The sequence below is a fragment of the Pseudorca crassidens genome, chromosome 15 (assembly GCF_039906515.1).
Source record: "Pseudorca crassidens isolate mPseCra1 chromosome 15, mPseCra1.hap1, whole genome shotgun sequence".
Taxonomy (NCBI): Eukaryota; Metazoa; Chordata; class Mammalia; order Artiodactyla; family Delphinidae; genus Pseudorca; species Pseudorca crassidens.
The window spans coordinates 6,075,845-6,083,386 of NC_090310.1; the positions used below are offsets into that span (position 1 = coordinate 6,075,845).

The window sequence follows — 7,542 nt, forward strand, 5'->3', positions numbered from 1 at the left end:
CTAAACCGCCTTGACAACCTTCCATCCTGGCTCAAAGCTTCCTACAGAATATCACATACAACTTGCTAATCCCACGACATCCATTGAATGGCTACAGCTGCACCTACCTCCACATGTGGGTTCCTTTTACTGGGTGGGCGTGGGTAGATGTGGACACCAGGCTCCAGCTCCATCTCATCACTGGGAGGGGGATGAGAGGGGCTCGTTCACTCCTACTAAGTGGTAAAGCACAGGGGCCTCCACACTGAATGTGCTTATAAAGACCCATTAAAAATCATTTTTTAAAAAAAGACCTGTCAAAAGCTGAAAACTTTTCTGGACTGAAATTCGGTAGGCATTTCAGGCACATTGGTCCTAGTGGTTATTGGGGAATGAGATTTATGCCTTCCCATCCACGGCTACTAATAGGTCTTTGCACTTGAGCTGATTGTCTCTGAGGAAAGTTCAAGGATTCACTGGAAGCTGATAACCACAGTCCTAAATTTTCCGAGTTGCTAACACCAGGCGGAGTCTTTGATTCCACAGTTGTTTGCTGACTGCAAAGTTCACTTCATTTTGAAAAACTGGGAATGCTGTCCTGGGATTATTGATAGATGGGGCTGTACTGTGGGCCAGGAGAGCTGGACTCCAGTTGTCCATTCTGCCATCACCCATGAACTTGGACTTTACGTCTCTGGATTGATGTTTTCTATTCCTACTGGGTGAATGATGCAAGGGTTGGTGAATTGTGACTCATGATGACAGGGTGAGTTATGGTCCAGGATCACAAAAGTGATGACCAGCCAATCATCCCCCTGGTAACTTTTCCAAGCCCTGCTTAAAACCCTACAGTCAGAAGGATCATGAGGCTGGGAGTTCACCATCCATCGTTATTCAGTCTGAAAATCAAGGTCAAGCAAGCTGGTCCCTTTCTGCTTCAGGGGAAGTTTCCATCCTCCCTGAGAGGTCTTGGGAACCTGCGGTGCCCCTTGACAGGTGTCCCTCCACATCCGAACTCCGCACCTGGCACTCTGTCCCCAGCGGGTGGAGCCGGACCACCGCAGCCAGGATGATGGGCAGAAGGGAAAGTCCCTCCAGTCTCGCCTGCTCGTAACTGAGTCAGTAAATAAAGGACAGCCATAGGGGACACCTCACGTCTCTTCACCTGGCTAGGCCAGAGTCAAGCTCAATTCGGTCATCTTTCTCGCTGATTCTGCCCTATGCATTGGCTGTGGTTTGGCCGCACACCGTGGTTTCCCCTGCACTGCAGCTGAGAAGCCACCTGGGCGGCGCTGGTGTCTAGAGGCCCCGCCCGGTGACTCCCCCGCCCACTCCGGTCTCTCTCGGGCAACCACGGGCAGCATATTAGACCGAGGGTCTCGCACCATCCATTTGCAGAACTCCTTACTCACCCACCCCCTTAGCGATTTGACTTCTAGGGTCACTGTGATGGGTGTACACAGACACGGTTTCTGGAGACTGAAGTCATCGGCATCTCGTGCATTCACCCTGCCTGGGGTTCACTCCCCAGCGCAGTCCTGGCTTGGTCAAAGTGGCCCCCACCTCACTCGCATCCTCCGGGCTTTTTACCCATTTGAAGTCTGAGACTTAGTTGAGATCCTTTGGGCCCCGAGACCTCTAATCATTCGCTTTATCGGAGTCACCCGCGTATTTCCTGCTAGAGAGACAGCTGCTAGACGGTTCTATCACTCCCTAGGCCCTGCATCAAGGCATGACTGCCGATTTGCACTTCAGGGGCGCTCGTGACCTCCACGGAGTTGATTGATCACCTTTCTGGTCCTAACACCAGGCGCTTCTCCACCTCCAGGGCGTGGTGAGCGATGCTGCAGCGGCGCGCCCTGGACAGCCTGGATTAGGGCGGGGAGGCCGGGATCCCACCACGTTTTCAGATTCTTTTCCATTATAGGGTATTACAACATATTGAATATGGTTCCCTGTGCTATACAGCAGTTCCTTGTTGTTTATCTGTTTTATGTATAGTAGTCTGTATCTGTTAATCCCAAACTCCAAATGGAGCTAAATTTCAAAAAGTGCTAGTCAACATACTCTCAGAATTCTCACCTAACAGTCACTTTTTATTCCACTACACTTTTACTTCTCCCACGAAATCACTCCAAAACATTGGTCTTGCCATGGTCACCATTGACGTCCAGAGTGAAAATCCACTGGACAGTCTAGTTACCATCTTACTGGACGTTCTAGCAGCTGTCCAAGTAAATGCTCCTCTTGGCTCCTTAGAATATGCCTGGCTGAGCTCCTTTTATTCCTACTTCTCTCTTTTTTTTTAAGTAATTTTATTTAAAAATATATATATATATATATTTTGGCTGCATCGGGTCTTTGTTGCTGTGCACAGGCTTTCTCTAGTTGCGGCGAGCAGGGGCTACTCTTTGTTGTGGTGCGCGGGCTTCTCATTGTGGTGGTACCTCTTGTTGCGGAGCACGGGCTGTAGGCGCGTGGGCTTCAGTAGTTGTGGCTCGCGGGCTCTAGAGAGCAGGCTCAGTAGTTGTGGCTCGCGGGCTCTAGAGCACAGGCTCAGTAGTTGTGGCACACGAGCTTAGTTGCTCCACAGCATATGGGATCTTCGTGGACCAGGGCTTGAGCCCGTGTCCCCTGCATTGGCAGGTGGATTCTTAACCACTGCGCCACCAGGGAAGTCCCTCCTCTCTCTCTTAATGTTCCTTCGCAGAAATTTTCACCAGCAAATATTCCCCTACCTGAATTTTAAAGTTTGAAGTGTGTCATAGTTCAATCCTGGGTCCTTTCTTTACATTGAGTCACCTCATCTTTTGCTAAGGCTTTGCATATCAACTCTGGTAATAAGCCTCAAATTTCTACCTCCTGCCAGAATTAGGTATACAACTGCCTAGTTGACTTTCTGACTTGGATGCCTCCTAGACGTCGCATATTAAAAAATAATCCAAGGGCTTCCCTGGTGGCGCAATGGTTGAGAGTCCGCCTGCCGATGCGGGGGACGCGGGTTCGTGCCCCGGTCCGGGAGGATCCCGCGTGCCGCGGAGCGGCTGGGCCCGTGGGCCATGGCCGCTGGGCCTGGGCGTCCGGAGCCACCTCTCCGCGGTGAGAGGCCCGCGTATTGGAAAAAAAAAAAAAAAAAAAAAAAAAAAAATCCAACATTAAAATCTTGTTCTTTCCTCTCATTCTATCTTTATTCTAAGATTTCCCATCATTTTAAATAAATTGTACCACTGTTCACCTAGTTACTCTATTCCACACTCCAGAGGCATTTCCTCACCATTTATCTCCTTGCATCGTGAACAATCCAATATAAGTCTTGTGCATTGTTCCTCCAAAATAAAACTCCAAACAGTGCATTTCTTCAAGTTTTACTACTACCCTAGTAGTTTTAACCTTCTTTCTCCCCTGGACTATCCCATTAACCAGTTGGGGTGGGCAAGGATTAGGCTATGTATCTGGAAGTTTCGGCTTCAGCGAAATTTGGGGGCAGGGTGGACGTTTTATTTTATTTTATTTTTATTTCTGGCCGCGCCGTGAGGCTTTACGGGATCTTAGTTCCCCGACCAGGGATCGAACCCGGGGCCCCTGCAGTAGAAGCCCGGAGTCTCAACCACTGAACCGCCAGGGAATTCCCTGTTCTGTTATCTTTAAATCAATCCTCATTAAAAAGAAAAAATACATATAGGTATAATATATATTACCTCTCTATATATCTTAGTAGGAGATATAGCTAGAGATCCTTTACAACCAGTAACTCTATATCTCTAATATAAGGGGACACCAGTACCACTTGCTATAATTTGAAAATAAAATACATTCTTGAAACAACAAGTATTTTTCTTCGTGTTGCAACTTTAACTGGGTCCGTCCAACCTCTGAGAAATACCGAGGAGTCTGACGGCCTGTTCTTCAGCCACTGCAGCAAATTCACTGCGGGGCGTACAGTGGAAGCCTTGCCGTGGGTGTTCTTTTATAAATGACATGGGCCCTTCTAAACGTCTTCGAGGAGGCCTGGATATGGGGGGGGGGGGGTGGAGAGGGGAGAGTGATGCCCTTCTGGAGCCCAGTATAGAACCAGAGGCCCTCGAGTCTTCAGTGTAAAGCATCCTCAACCAGGCTAGTCTGACTGCCTAAGGATGTGACACACAAACGAGGGAATATCTAAACTATTCTTTGTTCCCAACTCAAAGTCATCATTCTGTTCTGAAAACTCGGAAATGGAAGGTTCCGGGTTACGACAGCAAGGAAATGGAGAGATCAGCCTTCTACTTCATCCAGGAGGCCTTTGTGTTGCCCAGGTCGGGGACTCTGGCTGTCACACGACTCCCTGTGTCCAGAACCTCCCGGATGCCGGCTCCTCCCCACTCTACTCTGCCCAACGAACAAAGCGCGAAATCTGTTATCCCTGGGCACCTCAACAGCGCAACCACAAAGCATTGATCTCCCTTCCCCCACCCCTCTGTTCTTTAACCTGAAAGATCACGTGGGGCGGCAAGATGTACAGAGCCGGGTGCCTGCAGGCGCTCAGCACTCCTTATTGTAGTGGTTTTTGTTTTGTTTTGTGTCTGATGAGATTTCTACAATGAATATGTTACTTTAAAATTTTTTTGTTTTTTTAAAATTTTAATGGAAATACAGTTGTTTTACAATGTGTTAGTTTCAGGTGTACAGCAAAGTGATTCAGTTATATATATATATATATATATACACACACAAATATATAAATACATATATTGTTTTTTAGATTCTTTTCCATTATAGGTTATGACAAGATATTGAGTATAGCTTCCTGTGTTATACAGTAGGTGTTTGTTTATTTTATGTATAGTAGTGTGGATATGTTAATCTCAAACTCCTAATTTATCCCTCTCCCCTGAATATGTTATTTAAAAAAAAAAAAAAAAAAAAAAAACCTCCTAAGCGCCCTTTTGGTAAAGGGAAATAGTGTTCCTCCGCAGGTGTGACCCACGTGCAAATCCTTTCCGCGCTCCACATGCAGAAGCCCTGGGGCAAGAGAACCCGGAAAGCTGATCACCCCACTCTGACTCCCCGGTGAGCTGAGCTTCTTATTTTCCAGTCTCTTCCCAAGCATCGTTCCTTTAAACCTCCGTAGGGGAAGTGGGGTTCCCGAATTACCAGGGCGAGTATCCCCTGAGCCCTCAGCTTCCCACCTGCTTCATTTACATTTACGTCTCGCTTTGAATAGCCTCGTTATAAAAGGGACAAAGAACTCACAGTCAATCCCAAGACGTAGTGAGAGCAGTAAAAGAAAAAAATACTGGACGCTGCACCTGACAACCGCTGAAATTGTCCCTCTAAGGCATAAAAAATAGGGCCATTCCCAAGACCTCGTGGCGCAACGGTAGCGCGTCTGACTCCAGATCAGAAGGTTGCGTGTTCAAATCACGTCGGGGTCAAGGTTGTGTCTTTTCCTCTTGCCCCAAGGGATGGATTCAGTAGTGAACAAAAGTAAACAAGCGTCTGTCTGCGGGCTCCCAGGCGTGGATTTTCTCCTTTTCTTTAGTCCAGAGAAACTTCTTGTGAACAACTCAGCAATGGACAGGCACTTAACAGAAAGATAAGGATGATCTGAAAGGGAAGAAAACCCCAGGTGAGCCGAAATGTAGGTCTTTCCATCCTTTTCCTTATCAGGACTAAGCTTCAGGTAGGACATCAGACGACTTCAGATAGGACATTAAAACGGCATGAGGAGACTTTGTTAACGAATTCACTCTGATGTGGACGTAGTTTTACTGGGTCCCCAGAAGGGTTTGGCACAGTCTCTCTGGGTTGATATTTGAGTCATCTAGATGAAGTCAGTTTCCCTGTCCCCCCTCCCCACCTCAACTGCCACCACCAAACAGACTTCATGATTCTAAGTTTATTATGTTGATGATCGAGTTCCTGAATTCTATGGCAGTGGAAAGCTACCCTGGCATTTACCACGTTGTCACTTAGGATTCATTTAAATGCATCTCTCCTAGAGGGATATGAAACAATCAAGTTCCACATACAAACCAGTGGTCACGACCTCAAAAAGGAAAAACCCAGGTTGGCAGAAATGGGGACGATGGCAGACTTATCAGGATTAAGCTTTCACTTAATTAATTAAGCCAGCCTCAACCCCCTTCCATTTAAAAGTCTGTCCTTTGCTGAGTTCAATAAATAAATAGATAGGTAAATAATTCTCTTTTAGGGAGTTCCCTGGAGGTCCAGTGGTGAGGGTTCCGCGCTCTCACTGCGGAGGGCCTGGGTTCAATCCCTGGTCGGGGAGCTAAAATCCCACAAGAAGCGAGGCAAAAAAAAAAAAAAAAAAAAGCCTCTTTTTTAAAAGGTTGATGATTGGTGAAATCTCAGAATTGAGGGGTAATATCTACTTGGATACCAAAGTGATTTGAACCCTCAACCTTCTGATCTAGAGACACATGCGCTACCTTTGTGCCACGAAGCCACAAATGCTGGTCCCTTTCGGATATTTATCACATGCTAACTTCCTCACTTCTCCCTTGCAGAATTCAATGTTTGCTCTCCATGCGTCCAGAGTGTTTCGGGTTCTCTCTGCACTTCTTGTCTTTACATCATGGGCGTGCAGAAAGCAAGGTGGAAAGGTGGAAAAAGTAAAGGTAGACAGGGTTAGGGGAAGGGTCTCGGAGAACACTTGCCTTCGCCTGTTTAAGCAGCTCGCGATCCCTGGCGATTTTAAGGCTCTGGCCATCCTCCAAACTGCGCTGGTGGTCCAGCCCCTTCTCCGAGACCGAGGTTCCTGCAGCCACTAAGCCAGAGGAACGTGAGGTGGGACCGCGAGAGTTCCCTTTGTCACAGGAGCTCCCTAAGGATCAGTAGGTGCCAGGGGGAAGTTCTACCTACCCAGGGAAAGCGAGAGGGCAGCGCGTGGAAGGCAACGCTGAGGTCAATCGTCTTCACTTGGGGTGAGTGCGCTTTTGGGAACGTCCTGGATCCATAGCTGGAGCCGGTCCTACTGCGAGAACACAAAAGTGGCCTGGGGACCAGACCTGTGCTCTCTCCTCCTTCACATTCCTGGATGTGACCTGCAGGACTGACTCTCCCCATGTCACCTGCCTGGCGACGGTCGTGCTTGACCCTCCCTCCCTCCCTTCCGTACGTCCAAATGTCTGAAACTTACTGACCTGCAGCAATGGCCGTGCGGGTCTTCTGTAAACAGAAACAGGGGCGCTCTCGGGGAATCCGCTGTCTGTGCGGGATGCTTCTTCTCTGAAGGTTTTCTCCTCTGTAGAGTGACCCTAAGAGCGGTCATAATAATTTATTTCCCAAACATTTGCATAATCATGACAGGATAACACACACATGATGTTCTAGGATGTTTAAGCACCCTTCTAGGAGCTGGGGACGGGTCAGAGGATAAAATAGATCAGGTTCTCAGGGAGGCCCCAGTCTCATAATTTATCTGAAGAGATTCTGACACGTGACCAGCAAAACACAAAGCAGAGACTGAAGAGACGATGTGGGGACCCTCTTCCTCCAGCCCTTCACACAAGAATGTACTTGAGTCACACCTATGAGGAAGAGTGTTTTATTTTGCCCTAT

The 7,542-nt window shown here is 47.8% G+C and overlaps 1 non-coding gene across 1 annotated transcript; it reads left to right on the top strand.

Moving 5' to 3' along the window:
- The first annotated feature begins 5,321 nt into the window (after window positions 1-5,321).
- TRNAW-CCA (transfer RNA tryptophan (anticodon CCA)) lies at window positions 5,322-5,393 on the top strand. The gene has a single exon. It is a non-coding gene; the product is annotated as a tRNA-Trp (tRNA).
- Window positions 5,394-7,542: the final 2,149 nt, after the last annotated feature.